Source organism: Vombatus ursinus, unplaced genomic scaffold, assembly GCF_900497805.2.
Source record: "Vombatus ursinus unplaced genomic scaffold, bare-nosed wombat genome assembly UNPS02001419.1, whole genome shotgun sequence".
Taxonomy (NCBI): Eukaryota; Metazoa; Chordata; class Mammalia; order Diprotodontia; family Vombatidae; genus Vombatus; species Vombatus ursinus.
Genome location: NW_020941197.1, coordinates 4,857,017 through 4,877,157, shown reverse-complemented (window position 1 = coordinate 4,877,157; position 20,141 = coordinate 4,857,017). Strand labels below are relative to the sequence as shown.

The 20,141-nt window shown below is 39.8% G+C and overlaps 1 protein-coding gene across 4 annotated transcripts in view; it reads right to left on the bottom strand.

Moving 5' to 3' along the window:
* Positions 1-20,141, bottom strand: part of SH3KBP1 (SH3 domain containing kinase binding protein 1) — a 434,394-nt gene that overhangs the window by 234,633 nt on the left and 179,620 nt on the right. The window contains exon 1 of one of the 4 annotated variants that reach the window (XM_027866182.1): positions 4,295-4,398. The exons of the other annotated variants lie outside the window; for them this stretch is intronic. The gene's annotated coding sequence lies outside the window, so the exon portion shown is untranslated. Of the gene's footprint in view, positions 1-4,294; positions 4,399-20,141 lie in introns of those variants that run through there. 4 annotated transcript variants of the gene reach the window in all.

Below are 20,141 nucleotides of genomic sequence, written 5' to 3'. Positions count from 1 at the left end.
GAGGGTAGTAGTTGGAGGAATATTTTCTAGAAATTCTCCAATATGAATATGTTACTGTATCTGGGCTAGACATAGAAAATCCCAAATTAGGGGCAAACCAGAAAGGTAGGAAGAGAACAATGTGGTTTAAAAGAAAGAACACTTGGATTTAGAAAACCCTGGTTTTAGTATACATGACCTTGGGCAAGATATCTCATCTCTCTAGGCCATCACTAAAATAAAGGGTCTGGATGAGGTAGTTTCTTAAGCCCCTTTTAATTCTAAATAATCCTATGGAGATTCAAAGCTATGGTCTTTATGTATGTTAGCAGCTTGACCAAGAGAAAATAATCAAAACCACCAATTTGCCTCGCTTTTCTCTGTAAGTGACAGGCATCTGGAAAAGTAAGAAAATCAGTAGCAAAATCCAATTAAAAAACCCCATCCCCAACCTGTGATCTCACCATTGGTCTATCTTTTACATTATAAATGTTATTTAGAGCTATCTCCCCATTTGGTGACTGTAATAGGATGCAGCTGCTACACAGCCTTTTGGAGGGGTTGCCTTAAAGAGTAATTGTTCTACACTTTGTGACCTGTTCCTGAACGGAGGATGATAGTGATCCCTACCATGATTCATTTATGAGCATTCTTGGAGGATATCACACCGTACCTGACACTCTTTGAGCACACTATACTTAAGTGGGGTTACCTTTTATGACATTACAAAAGTTCTCAATCTTTCCCATTTCAGGAGAGGTACACCATCCAAATAGCTAGGTGCCTGAGTGGATAGAGCACCAGGCATGGAGTGCAAAGACCTGAATTCAAATCCAGTGTCAGACACTTACTAGCTGTGTGACTCTGAGCAAGTCACAACCCCATTTAACTTAGTTCCTCATCTGTAAAATGAGCTGGAGAAGGAAATGGCAAACCACTCCAGTATCACTGCCAAGAAAATCCAAAATGGGGTCACGAAGAGTTGGATATGATTTAAATGACTGAACAACAACAAAAACGTGATCTAAACAAAACTAAATAAAAAATCAGGCAAAGGAATCCCATTTGTACCTAGAATATTCTGTGGTCTCTGGGTACCTTTGGCAAACAAAGCCATGCTACTGACTACTGCTAACCCAAGCTCTATGCCTATAACTGGTAGCATCTCCATTCATCTTTGCATTTTAATGTAATGTAATGCAAAGGAAGCATGAGAGCTCAGGAAGCCGCCAGCCACTCCAAATAAGGAGGGGACTGGTTACTTCTATATAAAAACCCCCTGTTGAGGTTGGGCATGAGCGGCTGCAACCTTACCCTCTGCCATTAATGAGTGCTGTTTGGTTTCTCAAAAAAAAAAGTTGCCTTGACTCACAGGGGAGTGTGAGAAAAATAGCATAGTTGCAAGGGAAACAGGAAACCATTTATTTACTACCTCAAAGTCAGAAATTACCTGAGGATGTAAAACAAGCATAGGGAAGATCAGGAGGGGCACAGCTGTGCCAATGTTGACTTTCCCTGTGGATCGAGGAAGGGGGTGTAAAGAGAGGTGGTATGGGATGGTGGAATAGGGAGAAAGTAAAACAGATCTATGTCACTATCCCCCCCAAAAAATTCATCATGGGCTACACAAATGAAAACAACTAAATTTAGGTGGGTTTTTTTTAAGAGATCAAAAGCATGTAATATATCCCACTCATTTATTTTAAAAAAGAATCATAAAACTATTTAATTAGTCAAACAACCAACATTTATCAAGTACCAAGATATACATCTAGGTTAATGCCTCAGGGAAAGTACAAAGGGAAAAAAGTCTCTGTCCTCCAAGTGTTTACATTATATTCATGGAAACATAAGTGTTTTAGGCAAACAAATTCACATAAAAAGACTGAGCATGAAACGACATAAAATATCAAACAAGTGGCACAGGCAATTAGTAGATTAGGAGTTCAGAAAAATGACAATTTGAAAGTGAAGGTCTGAGTCGTGAGGTTCTGCTCTATCAGGCTATGTGCTGAAAAGAGACCCCTAAGCACGGTTCTTAACATGGGGTCCACAATACATTTAAGGGAATCTGATGGAATGGATGGAAAATGGAATTGGATGGGGGGAAATTACTTATTTCAATATAATTAGCTTCCTATGTATTATATTCCATGCATTTAAAAATATTCTGAGAAGGGATCCATCATTAGATGGCCAAAGGGGTTCATGGTGAACAAAAAGGTTAGTATTCCATGCTGTAAAGGCTTTGCAACAATTCTTATCTGATTTCAGGAAGGAAGAGAGGAAGACAGAGAAAAACTGTGACATAGATGGCATTTGTCTGGCACCTTCCCATTATCCTTCTCAGGCCTTTGCTACCTGTGCCTTTTTTCTCAGTTTGCTGGCACTCCCTTCTTCCCCACCTGCAGGTACTCAGTTGCATTCACACTGTTTTCTGGTTTCAAAAGACTTCACTCCAGAGCCATCCTACTACAGTCAGTGCCTCAGGCTCCAAACTTAACACCAACACCTTCAAAACCCACATCTAAAATGGAAAAGTGGTCTCTGCTTAGAAAAAAAAAACAAAACAAAACTTGTTTAAACTAATTCTTGTTTAATTCTTTGCCTCCAAACTTATACTAACTCCATCAAAAACCACATCCAAAACGGAAAGATGATCTCTGCTTAGAAAAAAGACTTGTTTAAACTAATTCTTGTTTAATTCTTTGCCTCCAAACTTACACTAACTCCATCAAAACCCACATCCAAATGGAAAAGTGGTCTCTGCTTAGAAGATGACTTGCTTAAACTAATTCACACTAAAGTATGAATGACTAAAAATACAGAGCCTTTTTACCCCTGAAGTGGGGTTAAGTAAAGAAGGGAGGGGATAACATAAATGAATCTTTGATGGATAGAAGATTACAAGGTATAACTGAGGGAACAATTTCAAGCACAGAAGAGCCATAGCAAGATTTAATGGAAAGACAAGGAGGCTGAGAAACTGTCTCTGACAGTGATTGCAACTTCAGACAAAGAAAATCACTTCACACTTATGGGCTTCATTTTTTTTCTTAGAGAGATAGAGTAAATAACCTCTAAGGGCTTTTCCTATTCTACCATTCTACTGTTTCTGCCTCTAAAAATACTCTAATGATGTTTCACCAGGGAAGCAGAGGTTCAGTCACCTGAAATCCAAACTGGAAAGTCTACAAAGAGGCCTTAGAGCAGTCAGTATCCTGCCCTGCAGAATCACCTACCTCCCACCTTACCAGCTGCCCAGAGAAATCTTCTTCTGAAGCCCCCCAGGTCTAGCTAACCTTGTTCCTCAACTCCCTAAGAGAGTTGCCTCCCATTCAGGAGAAGAAACAGGTAGGGGCTCACTCACCCCTGCTTAAAACCCAGAAAATATTCTGAGCTTTGGAACTGACCCTTCCTTTAATCTGCTACCCCTTTTGTAGAAACATTGCTTTGGCTATGAATTATTGATTGTGTTTGCTCTCTCTGCTAGTTGTTTTCTTGAAGCTGAATGCTCTGCTCCAACATACCCTTTTGCCTCCGGCCTTTCTCTGTTTGGAAAACCTGACGCTAATATTCTCCTCAATGAGGTTCTGACATTCTCTTTGCCTCTGGCCCTTTATAAAGTCTATCATTTTTCCTGCTGTGTTACCAACTAATTCAAGCTTCTTACATTCCCTTAACTGGTCTCTGTTCAGCCAGTCCTATAGTGCTGAGTGCCACAACACCTCAGCCAGTGCCATGGAACTCTGGGTAGACCAGGTTAAAGAAAAAAAAGCCCAAGTAATCTGGAGTACAGTTTGGCTTCACAGGCTTCTCAAGGTGGGGCAAAGACTTTCCCTTGGGATCTAACCCTGGGAAAGCCACCATGTAATAGAAAATTCACTGAATTTAGATTCAATGGACCTGGGTCTGAATTCTAGCTAGTTTACTTATTACTCAAATGACCTAGGATAAGGCAAACGCTGGGCCTCAATTTTTTCACCCATATCCAAAAGTTCATTCTAGCTTTAACTTCTATGATCCCCCAACATTGGGTGAGTCCCATCAGACCAGAAGGGTCAAGCTAAATCAATAAACATTGTATATCAAGGACTATGCTAAGCACTGAGGAATATAGTTGCAAGCAAAAAGGAAAAATAGTCCCCTGAACTCAAGGAGTTTACATCCTAATAGGGAAAAACAACACACAAAAAGGGACTTGAAAGAGGTGCAGAAGAAACGTACCCACCTAAGGCATGGTGACAAAGCCCAGATAATGAAAGATGTCTAGGCTGGGCCATCCCTCAAAATGGAGATTCCTAAAGGAACTCACCAATGGGAGAAGTACGGAGCAAGGGCGGAGAGAGAAGTCAGCTGAAGCATGGTGGCAAAATCCAAAGTGGGGAAGTGTATCTTGTCTGAGCCCTGTCTCAAAATGGGGACCCGAGGAAGAAATCAGCAGTGAGAGAGGAGAGTCTCTCTTGAAAGATGATGTAGCATCAGAGAGGAAGTGATCCACATCTACATTCACTTATGACCCTGGTTACTCAAGCCACCCCTGTTGCAAAGCTCCATTCTACTCTTGGCTAGTCTGGATCTTTATCTATCCAATGAGGCCTCTGCCTCTTCATTAAGCCCTTCTAATGCCACGAGGTTTCACCTTCAACCATTCCTCCAATAAATCATGTTCAAGCAGCTCCTACTGCAGGTCCCTGCTGAGGCAACATGCTAATGCTTTGGCCAAGAAGGTCAACAAAATATGCTCTTATCTTTATATAAAAGCTAGCGGCATCACTAAATAGAAACATCAATTATTTTACAGTGCTGTGACAGTTTTCCCTTCAGGGACCTTTGGCAGATATGAGGCTCTTTGGGTCCTACAAAAAATTTAACAATTCAAGAAACATTCACTAAGAGCTTCCTAGGAGCAAATCGGAAAGGCACTAGCCATGGTGCTTAGAGATCTGGACTTGGGAGCCCTGGAGACCTACCCTTGGCATTTACTGCTGTGTGACCACCTACAAGTCATTTAATGTCTCTGAGCCTCAGGCAACTCCCAAAACGCACCTACTAAATTACAGCCACAAAGACATCTGTTTGGCGGAGCAAGCCTCCATCCTCCATATACTAATCTGTGTGTTGGGAATCTGAGGGCACAAAGAGTCAGGAAGAAGATGTTCTTCTCAAAGAACTCTGAATCTAATGGGATGGAAAAGAAGAGACTTACACTTGGGAAAATCACAACCTCTCCAAGCCTCGTGAAGGAGGGAAAGAAATAAGCATTTATTAAGTGCCTACTGTGTGCCAAGCACTGCACTATACTCTTTGCAAACATTATCTCATTTGATCCTCACAACAATCCTAGGAGATAGGTGCTATTTTTATCCCCATTTACAGATAAGAAAACTAAGGTAGACAGAAGTTAAGTGACTTGTGCAGGTCACACAGTTAAGTGTCTGAGGCTAGATCTGAACTCAGATCTTTCTGACTACAGGCCCAACACTCTTTCCACTGTGCCACCTAGCTGACTTATGATATAGGGAATAATGGGAGATGTACAAAAGATATGTCCCAAAGAAAATATTATAAGATTAAAGAAAGGAAAATCACTTTCATCTAATAGGAGGGGAATCAGGAAAGGCATCATGGAAAAGGTAGAAATTCAACTGAATTGAAATGAAGGAAGGGAGTCAAGTCAACAAGTATTTATTAAAGTGCTCATTTTGTACCAAGCTGTTTTAAGTGCTGGGCAAATGGCTAAGAATGGCAAAACACAGTCCCTGCCCTCTGGGAGCTCACAGTCTAATTCAGGGAAATAGCATTCAAGCAACTACGTACAAACAAAATAAAGACAGGATAAATTGGAGATCACCAATAGAGAGAAGGCACTAGCATTAAGGGGGATTATAAAGGCTTCTTGGGAGGCCAGAGAAGCCAGGAGACTAGGATAAGGAGGGAGCAAATTCCAGGCAAGGGCGAGTGCCGGGAAAGATGTCAGAAGATGGAGTGTGTTGTGTGAGGAACAGCACAGTATGTGGGGAGCTGGTAAAAGATTTAAGACTGGAAAGATAGAGGACAACTTGAACTAAAAAAAAAAAGAAATGAAAGAAAGTGCTTCAGTCTGCCTGTATCAGATTGTTTACAGTTTCGGAGAGTGTCGAGGGGAAGGATGACTAGATGACTAGACGAATAGAATTTGAAACACAAAATTTTTAAAAAAGAACATTAAAAATTGTTTTTACATATAATTTGGGGAAAATAAAATATTATTTAAGAAAAAAAAGACTGGAAAGGTAGAAACCGGCCAGGTTATAAAGAAATAAAGAGATGAGAGACTTTGTAGAAGGTTCAGGCCAGACATGGGTTTATTTGGCATCCTCATCTGTAAAATGGGGATAATAATAGCATCTACCTCCCAGGACTGCTGTGAGGATCAGGAGCAGAGACACAGAAAGGAAAGAGGAAAGGACAAGCCAGGGCTGGAGCAGGGAACTAGGAACAGTCAAGCAGGCTAAAAGACAGCTCATTCTTGTGCTAAAGACTCAGAATGCAAAAATAATGTGTTTATGACAATGGTCTGCATGATTACTCTGACAAAGAGCAGGCACTTAGTGACAACCATTTGCTACTCAGAAGCCTTTTTTATACCAAGAGTTCTGGCCTCAGCTACTACAATAAGCAGGCAAACATTTATTAAATTGACTATACGTCAAGCTCCATGCTAATGCTAGGACTACAGAGAAGGACAAAAAAACACCTCTACCTTCACGGAGCTTACACTCCAATGTGAGAAGCAACAAGTAAATAACTAGTGTGAAAAATTATTTCTCTTGATAATCTGTGTCTTAGAGACTCAGAGCTCCACCCTGCCAGTCTTCTGCTTCAAAGTTCTTCAGAAAGACATCACTGACTGCATCGAATCTTCTTATCCTGGTCAAACCTGACCCAAACCTGAATTGATTTTATCCTACTCAGGCCTGGGTAGAGACAGATGGATGGAGGCTGGGAGTGGTCTGGAATGATGGCAGATTGACATGAGTCCCTGCAGAAAGGGTATATAATACTGTACCCCCAAATCCCTTTTGAGTCAGTTCTGAACTGGCCCCCTTAGGGGGGCCCAATTTTGAACTGAACTCCCATGCAACACATGTCAAGCCAGCTTAAGAGAAATTAAACCATGGACACATGTACCTTGGTTTCATTTGTCTCTTTCTTGGAATAAATAAATTGGGATTCATGGTTCATATTAATGGTGCCACAACTCAGATTTGGACTTGGATCCTTGGGGTACACTCTTTTTCACCCCAACAGTGCTAGGGTCTGGGCACCTACAGGACTTTTTCCTTCAGTCCTAACTGTAAAGGGTGGGTAAATCTTATCCCAAAAATTCCTGCTCCTTATCTATCAAACCTCCTATTTTTAGATTGCAGTCCATTTTCTTTTTTTCACCAAGTGGTTCTGGGGTCAGGGACCTCAAAAAAGAAAAAAAAAGGTCTCCTCTGATGGATATCCTCTGTAATTGGCTAGAAATCAGTCAGAGTAAATTGGCATGTGATAATTCTGAATTGTGACTGATAAATTGGTACTGTAATCTGAATTGGCTGAAGGCTAAATTGGTTTATCTTAAAACAAACTAAGCCTAAAAAGTCAACAAGAAAATTAGATTTGTGTGCACTTTGTCTTGTCAAGCTGTTTCTGTCTCTGTGTGTGTTTGTAAAATGTTTCATATTTGTGGTGAAAGATTTAAAATGCAGCCAGAAAAACTTCTAAGACTGTAATTAGAGAACATTGGGAAAGAACTCCCACCTTAGGCTTTCAGTGGGAGGTTAAGCATCTTTTTTTGAGAGAGGGATCCCAACAGTGGCCAAGTTGGGATACCAAGAATAAAGTTAGATAATGAATAGTGGAATCAAAAAGCAGGGAGATAGGCAATGGGGTATAGAAATCTATCCTGCCCTATAGGAAACAGAAGAGGAAGGGGATAAGAGAAGGGTGGAGGGAGATAGAAGGGAGGGCAGATTAGGGGAAGGGGTATTCAGAATGCATGCCATCTTGGGGCGGGGGGGTGAGAGACAAGATGGGGAGAAAATCTGGAGCTCAAAATCTTGTGGAAGTGAATGTTGAAAACTAAAAAAAAAAAATTAGAAAATTTAAAAAAAAAGTAGGGAGAAACTCTCCTAGAAGTTGGTGAAAGGTGGAATCAGTTAGCGTGCAGCTTCGGACTGATAAGAATGTAAACTAGACAAGGGTTGAGAGAGGAAAAAAGCTGAGAGTTTGAATTACTGTCTTTGCATCCCTCCCACCAATATATCTGATAATGTGTTTAAAACTGAAAAAAAAAAAGGGAGGTTTCTCTGTCTTTTAAGCATTAACATTATAAAAGCTACTTGTGAAGAGTGTGGGGAAAATACAGCTCTTGATTTGTAAATTGTTAGGCATTAATTTCCCAGTTAAGTTAGTGGCTATGAGGGCTCACAGAAGAGAGACATCCTAAAGGTAGAAACAATAAGGTCTGGGGATTGATTGGATAAATGAAATGCGAATGAGGGGTCACAAACCAAGGTGATTGGGAGGCCAGTGATGCTCTCAACATTAATAAATAAATTAAGAATAGGAGAAAATTTGGAGGGTAAGATGATGAGGTTTTTTTTGGGGTATGTTGAGTTTGAGAGGTCTATGAGCCAACCAGTTCAAAATATCCAATAATGAAGTGGTACAAGAAAAAGATGAGGGCTAGGTTTACAGATCCAATATTTACCTGCAGAGAAAGGATCACTGAACCTACTGGAGCTGATGAGATTACCAAAGTGAGAAAGTAATATAGAGAAAAAAAGGGTCCAAGACAGAGTGTTGGAGGATACCCACAGTTAGTGGCCATGACATGAATGAAAATCCAGTAAATGAGATTAAGAAGGAGTGGTTTAGACAGGTACAAGGTGAACTAAGAAAATATTCGCAGAAACCAAGAGAAGAGAGGCCAACTAGCAGCAAAGTGGTCAACAATGACAAATACTGCAGAGAGGCTGATGAGAATGAGGACTAAGAAATGTTCAGCAGATGTGGTGATTAAGAGATCCCTAGTAACTATGGAGAAAACAGTTTCAGTTGAATGATGAGATTTGGAAGCCCTGGATTAAATTACCGTTTAGTTCTAACACCCAAGTTAGATGCCAAGGCCAATGTCCTTTGCAATATGTATTGTGGCTCTCTATGTTTCCTTTTCTCCTCTCCCTTAGCCAATTACTCAGACTCCATCATGGCACCCACTCCCTACACATTAATTCATTTAAAAAACATTTACTGAACACTGTTTTCTCTCTCTCTCTCTCTCTCTCTCTCTCTCTCACACACACACACACACACACACACAGATCATTTTCCAAGCCCAGTGCATGAGAAGGAAAACCATAATGACAAAGTAAAAAGCTTGAGAATGATGCCTTCCAGCCCTTATTCTGCCTCCTAAGTTTCAATATCCTAGATCCTTGAATCATATTCCTCAAAAAAACCACAGAAATCTGCTAACATACTGAGATCTGACTGGAATGTAATACAAAGAGAAGGATATACTGTTTGATGAACACATTCTGAATTGAAACGCTAGCTATAAGGTTTATTAACAACACTATTACTAACATCTAACAACACAGTACTTTAAAGTGCACAAAAAACATCTTACACATGGGATCTCACTTGAGCCTCACAACACACCTGTGAGGTAGACACCACAGATAGTATTATTACAATTTAACCAATGAGGAAACAGGTTCAGGGAAGTTTAGGTGATTCACCCCTGGCAACATGGCTGCTCATGACGTGAGCCCAACCCTTTGTGGTCCACGTCCAATACTCTAATATGCTGCTTGGTATTTACCTAGGAATCACATATGTAATCTTAGTGGGATGCATTTATGTCGCCCCCAAGTATATCATCTCTCTAGCCTGCCTTTTTAGCAAAATGTTCTTTATAATAAAGAAAATGACTTAAAAAAACACACACAAATACTTCCAACAATGAAGATACCTCGTAATTACAGATGTGCCTCACACTGGCTACTTCAAAGGACTGTTGTAAAGAAAGGGTCATGTTAATATCAACTGTTGTTATTATTATTATTATTATTAATAAGATAGAAGCATGCAAAAGGAAAATCATAGTCACATCCACCTTACTAGAAAGCAAGCAAAAAAACAGTGGGCCAGTAAGTCTATTGAAACAACCTTGGTTACAGACACCTCAATGTTCTGTCTCAGTTTTCTCATTTACAAAACTGGGATACATACTGAACTGTCTTACAGGACTGCGTTTTTGAATAGTCCAGGGAATTCTATATTCATTAATCAGTTAATGAAGCTTTTTAAATTATTAAAACCAGCTCAGACAATTTTTTTTCACTTCCCTGGCCCCCTGCCCACCAGAAATTACAGTGATAATACCTTATTGTTAAAACAAAGACAACGTTCATTTCTGCCCCTCTGGTGCAGATGTGTATTTCTCCCAGAATGGCCCCTGGTATCTATTTCTGCTTTCCACTATATCTCCAACTACAAATGGACACCATCCAACACTTTGAGAATCTGTCATTCTCTAGTCCCCCTGTTTCCAAAGGTCAGTTGTGTGCCAAAATCAAGGATAGAATAGGAGAAATTCAAGATCTTAAGGAGAAAAGGGGAGAATGAACAAACAAACAAAACCATTTTATACTCTTTCTCTGTCTCAGCCAGACTGCATCTGGCAAAATGCCAAAGAGAATGTAATATATTTATAGTGTTTCACCCAATCTCGTTCTTAAATGCCCCATGCAGAGTTATTAAACACACAGTACCATAGACTTTCAAAGGAACAACTGAATGGGAAAAAATCTAAATAAATTTAGTTAGTTGAATATAAACAAGATTTTCCTCTCTCCAAAATCAAATCCTTCTTGAGCATTTGTTTTTCAAAATGTGTTCTTAAATTCGTAGTACAGAGACTGAAAAATTTTTACATTTCAGCAGAGTTAGAAATTACAGTATATTTTAGAAAGTATATCACAGATCTGGGAAGATATTTAGATAATATAAAAACCAGTCTATCTATTCTTAAAGGATCTCTGGGGAAAGAGATTACCCACAATAAATGAATTCATCCTCTTTCAATTTTTACAAATAGTGGCAAATGCTAACATTAACTTTGTGTACAAGGTATATTAAAGAATATTTTACACATTCTTTTCCTGAAAATCAGGTGCAAAATATCTTAATTAAATTCATTTAAAATTATCAAAATGGCATTTTTTAACATAAGGTAAGGAAGTAACTGTATGTATTTATAATTTTTTTTTCCCATGCAAATGATCATTTCTGTGCTTATGGATTCTTCTTGAGTTTCTGAAAGGCTAAAATCCTTAAATTTGCATAAGGTGAACATGGTTTCTAAGGAGACCTCAAGATACAGGCAGAAAAGGAAATAATCAGCAATCACAACGTTTTGACTCCCTCATCTGAATGTTTCATAGACTTTGGAGAAGAACAGGAAGACAAATGAGCCAAATTATGCAACTTAACAAGAGGTGATCTACAAATACCCACGTGGCGTGTTGCTAATGAGAATGGCTGATGCCTGCCCTCCTATTACGCGGGTCAATGGTTCCTAATGGTCCTGTTTTCTCAACTTGTGCTTCAGCTCAGCTGAACTGAATGCCCTTCCTCGCCTCTGCACTGCCAGCATCTCTGCTCTGCAGGCTGCCAGATCACAAAGCAACGCAAGGCCAGATTCCAGCAGAATGTGTCTCTCACTTTGCAAGCTGGTACAGCTCTAGAAAACCACAGGACATTGTCTGTCTCCGCAGGGGATGTGGACAATATTCCAAGTCAGGTCTGTGCCAATGAGCAAATGCAGAGCACTCTTCTGACCATCACCCATGTGTGTTCCCCCCAGGTTCATACAACTAACAGGGGCTCTAATAGGTCAGCCAGGCTAGCAGTAAAAGCTGGCACAGGCATATAAGGCCTTCAAGAAAAATGAAGGTGAATCTAAAAGAAAATGGGCAGCAATATTAGGCAACATCACCAAATAAAATCAAGATTAGATAGTAACCTTATGTGAGTTTTTGGGGTTTTTTTTAATCATTAAAAGCTAGTTTTCTGTATAAGATTGCATGCTGAACAGCATCACTGCCTCCTGTACTCCTTCCACAGATAATGGAAATGGCTTTATTACTCAGGGTTTTCCAATCAGATTTAACAAAGAAAAAGGACTCCGCCCCACCTTCACCAAGCAAATTAAACCTGAAAACAAGAACAGTGTTAGCCCAGTGAATGACAAATGCCTGCAACATGAGCATCTGCTTCCAAGTTATAAGGGTTAACTATTCACTAAGGAAATTGGTGATTTTTCTTAGATAAATAAAATTGTTCTGCTTTTATTCCTATGTGCTAATGAGAAATAAAAACTCATGATTCAATGGATGCAGGAGCTTGATCTTAATGGTGTGGCTGTTCCCTCCAGGGCAGATTACAACCTATCCACAAAATGTGCTCTTATTTATAGTTTTTATTCATTCATATGAATATTCCCAAATTCCCAAATGAGGGGAAGGAGAAAGACAGCTTGAATGAATGAAAAGCCTAATGTATATATACATTTTTAAAGCCAACAAATGAAATGATAGAACCAATGATGGAGAGAGATGGGAGAATAGATTGGATTCATGCTGACCTCTCTTCACCTTCAATGCACTTACTGTCTGAAGCACACATCTTCTCTTTTCTACCAACTATGTAAGTTTTCTGAGGCCAGGAAATTAATACTATTGGCTTCTTTTGTATCCTTCAAGTCCTTGCCGAATGCTGGGTCTGTAGAATCTGCTCAATAAAGATGAACCGAATACACTTATCTGGACCTTCTGTAGAATTTAGGCTCATTTAAAGGAGGCAGTCAAAGACGGTATCCAGTTAGCTGGGTATCAACCTGACTAATCTATCTGAGATACAAGCATATAATCTATAAGAGAGTTTTCTCCCTAATGAAAATGTAAGATATAGTGGTTCACTAGCTTACAAATTCGGAATTCTTGCAAACAGTAGCCAGAGCTTACAAAGAATCTTTTATTTTACCTTTTTTCCTTCTCTTGATTTTCCAAGTTGATAGATAGGATGATTTCTAAACCATCCCTTCCCAAAGCATTCCACAGAAGTAAATAAGTACCACATTTAAAAAAAACTAACTTTAAAAGACTCTTTATAGGGCAAGAACCCTTTAGATGTTAGTAACTGCAGTATGCAAGAAATAATAGTAAACTGTAATAAGGGAGGGTCCACTGAACTATGTCCCCAGTGAGAATGCACACATAAGACTGATACCCACCATGAGATCAATGTGTCAGGGAAATCACAGAAGACATACAATCTTAGAAAAAGGAAAAGAACCTATATGTTCTAAAATGTTTATAGCATCTCTCTTTGTGGTGGCAAAGAACTGGAAATTGCAGGGATGCCCATCAACTGGAGGATGGCTGAACAAGTTATGGTATATGGGTGTGATGAAATACTACTGTGCTATAAGGAATGATGAGCAGGTTGATTTTAGAAAAACATGGAAAGACTTGCATGAAATATCACAGAGTGAAATGAGCATAACCAAGACAACACTGTAACAGCAATATTGTTTTAAGAACAACTCTGAGTGAATAACTCATTTTGACTATTATAAATATCCAAATTAACGATAAAGGACTTATGAAAAAAGAGGTTATCTGCATCCAGAAAAAGAATTGATAAAAAGAAGTGTGCATAGAATAATACATGTGTATATATGTATGTGTATGTGTGTCTAAGGGTAGCCATTTTGAGGGCGGAGGTGGGGAGAGAAGAAGAAAAAGGGAAAAAAATTACATGATAACTTTATTATATATTTAAAAGGAATAGCAAGTTGTATCTAACAGAGCTGCAGCTTCATGTGCAATCATCTTTTTTATTATACTGTGTTATGGAAATGCTTGTTTTATTCCATAAATTGAAAATAAAATATTTTTTAAAAAGACATACAATCTTGGAATCTTACCATTGGAGGTACTGGTACTAAGGCCCTCAAGGTATAAAACAGAAAAGATGTTTATACATTTTTCAGGGGCAGAGGAGATGTGTAAGTTTTTTTTCTGTATAACCAGCTACTTTATGTCAAAAGCCCCCAGTTTCTTCCTAAGACTAAGCTATTTTTTAAAAAACTATGATGGTAAAGAGAAACTGACAACGAAATTATTGTGCAGGAAGAAATGGGCAGACATAATATAAGATGAAAAGGGTAAAGAATGGTATGATAGAAGCTGGTTGGGAAATGAACGTATAAATCTTAGAAGTCTACTAATCAATTGTGATCAAACTTCTGGAGAACCCTGGTATGAGAGGAAGTATATGTACAAAAACACAAATATATGTGTGTGCATATGCATATAAAATTTGGGTTCATCGGAATACTTGTTCATTTGTTTACAAAGGCTCATTTATCTGTTTCCTTAGGGTAAAAAAAATATTTTGGGCAAGTGTTTTCATTCATTTTATAACTAAGGCAAGGGTTTTAAGCACAGGGCCTATAAACTTGTTTTTATTTTGATAACTATATTTCATTGTAATTGGTTTCTTTTGTCATCCTATGTATTTTTATTTTATGCATTTAAAAACATTCCAAGAAGAGACACATAGGCTTCCCAAGCCTGCCAAAGTGGTCCATGACACACATTAAAATGTTAAGAATCCCTGCACTAAGGCATACTCACAAAGAACTAGAAAATAAGTATGGCTCAGATACAGCCAGGGATGTTAAGAGGCTTCATGCTGTTCTGTGGCATGTGTAGAACAAAGACAGCATCGGTACAATGGTGTGCGGGCTACACCGGGAGCCAGGAAACCTAGGTTCTGGTCCCTCTCAGACAAAATTAGCTATATAACCTTGAGTTTGCTATTTAAAGCAACTAATAGAATTCTATGCCCAACAGGGAGACTAGAGATCAAGGGGTCCATTTCTCCTTTTATAGATGAGGAAAATGGGACCCCAAGAGATTACCTTGGGCAAGTCATTTAACCTAGGCTAACCTCAATTCTCTTCATTTGCAAAGTAAGGAGGGTGAACTATCTAGAATACCATGTTCTTCCTATTAGGTTAGTTATATGGTGTTTCTCTATATAAATCTAGAGCCAAATGGGTAAAAAAGTTTCCTGAGGTAAAAGCATATTAATTTTCTCAAGACAACTAAAGGGCATTTTCCCTACATTTTCCTCCCTAGGATGTTGAGTTTATTTGAAAATGGACTCCAAAAATAAAATAAAGCAATAGGAGTGAAAAACGCCCTACTGGCCTGTAAGATTTTCATTCAAATCAAAATCTACCAAAAAAAGATCTTTGTTCCTTTAAAAAGAATACATATACACATGTGAAATTTTACTCACCCAGAGACAAATGGTTGTCTTTGCACAGAGAAAGGAAACTGCTGTAGAGTCACAGTAACAATTATTAGAATAAGCCTCCATCTGAAATTGGGTGTAGAGGGGGTAGCTGCAGGTCACTATATTGGGCACGAGTCTATCCCACTTCCACTGGGAAATGAATACGTTAGGGGATATTAAAAAGCTGTTAAAGGGAAGCCTGAGGTGCAGTTACTGAATGTCTTCCCCACCCATCTCCCTAAATTGAGTTATGGGGGAAATTCTGAAGGGCACTGAGCAGCGCCGAGCTGGAATGCAAAGTGAACCCTCCCTGCAGGCTGACAGGCGAAGCATTTCAAACGCCCACTTGACTCACTTGTAATCAAGGAGCTAAAGGGGAGACAGCAGCCTGCACCACCACAAGTCAGGAAGGGAAGGGGTCTGGCTGAATACAGAACTGCTGTTTGGACTTCATTAAATGGATGAAATCACCATGGAGCTTCCTCAGGAAAGACAAAGAATTCCTGTACAGCTCTCCAGGAGTTTCTGAGAGAATACTGTGGGAGCTTCCTTCATTCTACAAATACATACACATTCATATGCACGTGCAAACATATATCCACATATGCATACACATAAACACACATTTACACATATCACCTATCTGGATACATATACATATGTGTGCATGTCACACGGGTGCATTTATGTGTGCATATACACACATATGCATACACATACACATATATAGACAGTTCTTGCTTTACGTAAGTGGCCCTTCTGCAGTTGTTGTTCATTTGTTTCAGTCTCTTCATGACCCATTTGGGGTTTTCTTGGCAAAAATATTGGAGTGGTTTGCCATTGCTTCTGCAGCTCCTTTTACAGATGAGGAAACTGAGGCAAACAGAGTTGAGTGACTTGCCCAGGGTCACACAGCCAGGAAGTATCTGAGGCCACATTTGAACTCAGGTCTTTCTGACTCCAGGCCTGGCACTCTATCCATTGCACCACCTCAATGGTGTGCAATGACTTTCTTTGAAGTTTAAGTAAAAATGACAGAGGGAGCTGGCAAACAGTTCAAGGATACATGGGGGCTTGGGACAGAGAAGCAGGAGCAGGAGGAACACTCAATGCCTGGGAACAGATACACAGGGGCCCAGCCGGAGCCGAGAGAAAAAAGACGTGTGGGGGCTAGACAGAGACACACACAGGACAAAGGATGGGGACCAGCAAGGGCCGGGGGAGGGGAGAGAACAGAACAGACTAGGGGACGATTGGGCAGGTGGGCAGAGCTGGGCAAAGGTCTCTTCTCTCTCAGGCTGAAGGTCTCAAGCCAAGTCCCCAGTTGAGCCATGGTGGTCTGTCTGCATGTCTGCTCTTCCGCTTTAACTTGAAAAGGTTTTTTTTTTAAGTTCATGGTTTGGGGTTTTTTTGGTGGGGGTATGGGATGCCATGGAGCACCAACCTGAAAGTCAGGAGTGGTGAAAGAGAGCACAGTAATGTACAGTAAAGTTAATATAGGTGGGGGGGTTTTTGGAATATAGATTTTTTTCAGAATTCTTTATGTAAAATCAGATTTGTGCTACGTGACTTTACATACATAACAATAACATAAAAACTGTCTATACATATGCACATACATACCTATATACCTATGTACATATACACACATGAATGTGCATATATACACACATATAAATGTATATGCACACACAGATACAGATACAGATACTCACACACATGTGTGTTACATATAATGCACAACGTGCATATACTCATACATGTGTGGTATGCGTGTACACACATGAACACATGCATATGTGCACATACCTAAACACACAAACCACTGCAAGGCACACATTGTGCATGCACAATACACTCCTGTGTATGTGTATGAACATATATGCACATAATAGACGTGTATACAAAGTATATGCACAAACACATGTATGCACACATTATACACACACACAGCCCTATACACATGTAAAAACAATGGTGTACTGAACACTGAACTGGGGTCCTGAAGATCTGGGCTTAACTCCCGCCTCTTACACTTAGGCTCACACTGAGAGCAATTATTCGATCTCTCTGAGCCTCAGCTTCCTTATCTCTAAAAGGAGGGAGCTCTTAGAGGTGAGTGAGCAGGGGTCTAGACTTCTGGTTTCATATGACAGCCAGACCTTCTGTCCCCCAAAGCACAGCAGCAGACCCACCTCTGCCAGGTAAAACCTTAAAGGCCTACCTGGGATACTCAAAGATAAAGTGACTATCCTAAGCTCCTCCAGCAAGCGTGTATCAGTAACCAGAGCTAAACTCTGTGCTTCCTAATTTAGAGACCAGTCCTCTATATCCACTTTGCTACACCTACCTCTTCTACAAGGATAATTATACCTAGAGCAGGGGTGGGGAACCTATGGTCTCAAGTGGCAACCTAGAGGATTTTACCTTTTATGCAAAAATCAGGATAACAATACCTGTACCTAATTTCTAGCTTTGTTTCAAGGCTCAAATGAAATTATATATGCAAATCACTTTGCAAATTTAATAGCTCCTTCATTTTACAGATGAAGAAACTGAGCCCCAGAGGACACATCACAAAGCTTATTAATGCCTGGAAAAGGGAGAACTAGAAGACCATTTCCTGTGCTCTTTCCACAAAACAAGGCGGCTCCATGTAGGAGTTGGGGGAGCAGGAAGACTATTCCAAAGTTGGAGTTGGCATAGTATTTGGCAATAGGCCTCCAAGCAGGGATTCTGTGAGGCTCAAATGAGATAACGGATGTAATGAACTTTACAAACCTTAAAGTCATATAAATTCCATTTACCATTCTTAGCATGCTTATTATTGGCCTCCAGGTTGGTGACAGCTTCATTCTCTGGGCCTTCTACTGCATTTCTGCTGAGCCCAAGCAATATTTATTTATTTATTGACAGGCAGGGATCAACAAACCACTCCCCCAGAGCCAAATCCAGCCTGCCACCTGCTTTTGTATGGCTTTTCCACTAATGGGAAAATCACTGCTTGTTCCTGGAATGGGTCACACAAAAACAGAAAGAAAACAAGAAATTGGATTTGGATGGAGGGCAACAGTTTGCCCACCTCTGTTAAGGAGCAATGCAGGGGTATGCTGGTAAACTGGGCCTAGGAGAATATTTGCTCATGCTTTTACATTTAATCTGCACTAACAGCACTTTCTTAAGTCTAGATAATCAACAAAACAATAAATCAAACCCTGATTTGTAGTTATTTCTGAGGTGATGTAAATGCTTACTCTAAAAATTTAACAATCCAGTTAGAACTGACTACAAACCACAGAAAATTTGCCGTATTAGTCACGGCTGCTGTTGTGAGCAGTCTAACTACAGGCTCCTTACAGTTATTTCAAGTATTAAGAATCACCCCTTCCCTCCACCCAGCCCCCCCATCCTTGCTCCAGCCCTGCCTGGAGTCAGGAAGACCTGAGTTCAAATCCAGCCTCAGACACTTACTAGCTGTGTGACTCTGGACAAGTCACTTAACTCTATTTGCCTATTTCCTCATCTATAAAATAAGCTAGAGAAGGAAACGGCAAACTGCTCTAGTTTCTTTGCCAAGAAAACCCCAAATGGGGTCACGAAGAATTGGACACAACTGAAACTACTGAATAACAACAGGCAGAATTAAAGAAGTTTAAGGGGCAGCTAGGTGGCTTAGTAGATAAAGCTCTGGCCTTGAAGTCAGGAGGACCTGAATTCAAATCCAGCCTCAGACACTTGACACTTACTTGCTGTGTGACCCTGGGCAAGTCACTTAACTCCAATTGCCACACACACACACACACACACACACACACACACACACACACAAAATAGCAAAAAAAAAAAAAATTAAAGAAGTTTAGAGGGAAAGATTTAGGGAGAAATATAATGAATCTTCTTTTGGATATGTTGTTTTAGATGCCTGAGGGACCTCAAGGTGGAGATTTCAACCCATAATTGGTAATAAAAGGTTGGAGTTCAGAAGATAGATTACGGTTATATACATGGATTTGGGAAGCACCTGCATAGAGGTGACAATTTAACCCATGGGAGTGAACGAAGTTACCAAAAGGTAGGGTATATAAAGAGAAGACAAATCCCCTATAAAATATGCCCAACAAGTCATCTTTGAGTCTTTGCTTAAAAACCTCTGGTAATGAGGAACTTCTCACAGGAATGGGGAATCTGCAGCCTCAAGGCCACATGTGGGCTCAAGGCTGCAGGTTCCCCTCCCCTGTAAAGCAAACCTGGAGAATTTTAGATGGCTCTAATTGTTACAGAGTTTTCCCTAATGTCAAACTGAAATCTTCCTCTCTGAAACTTCCATCCACTGCTCTTAATTCTAAGAGCTAAGCCTCTAAGGCTAAGCAGAAGAAATCTAAACCTTCTTCTATAAGACAGATTTTCAAATAGTTAAAAATAGTTAAATAGTTAAAAACAAATATATCTTCTGTTTTCCTGGCTAAAAATCCTCAGTTTCTTCAACTTGATCCTACCCTAGATGCTTTCCAACTCATCTGTGTCCTTCCCAAAATATGACACTCAGAACTGAACGCAACAGGTCCAACACGGTCCAACTACAGTAAACGACAACCTCTATGTTCTGGGCACTATGCATAGACGGAGTTAATTTCCTGGCTAGCCAATGTCACACTGTTCGCTCATACTGAGCTGTATGATCCAATAAAAACTCCACCTCTTTTTTAAATGAACTAATGGTCCAGGTTAGGTTTCTTCTACCTTGGACTTGTAAGATT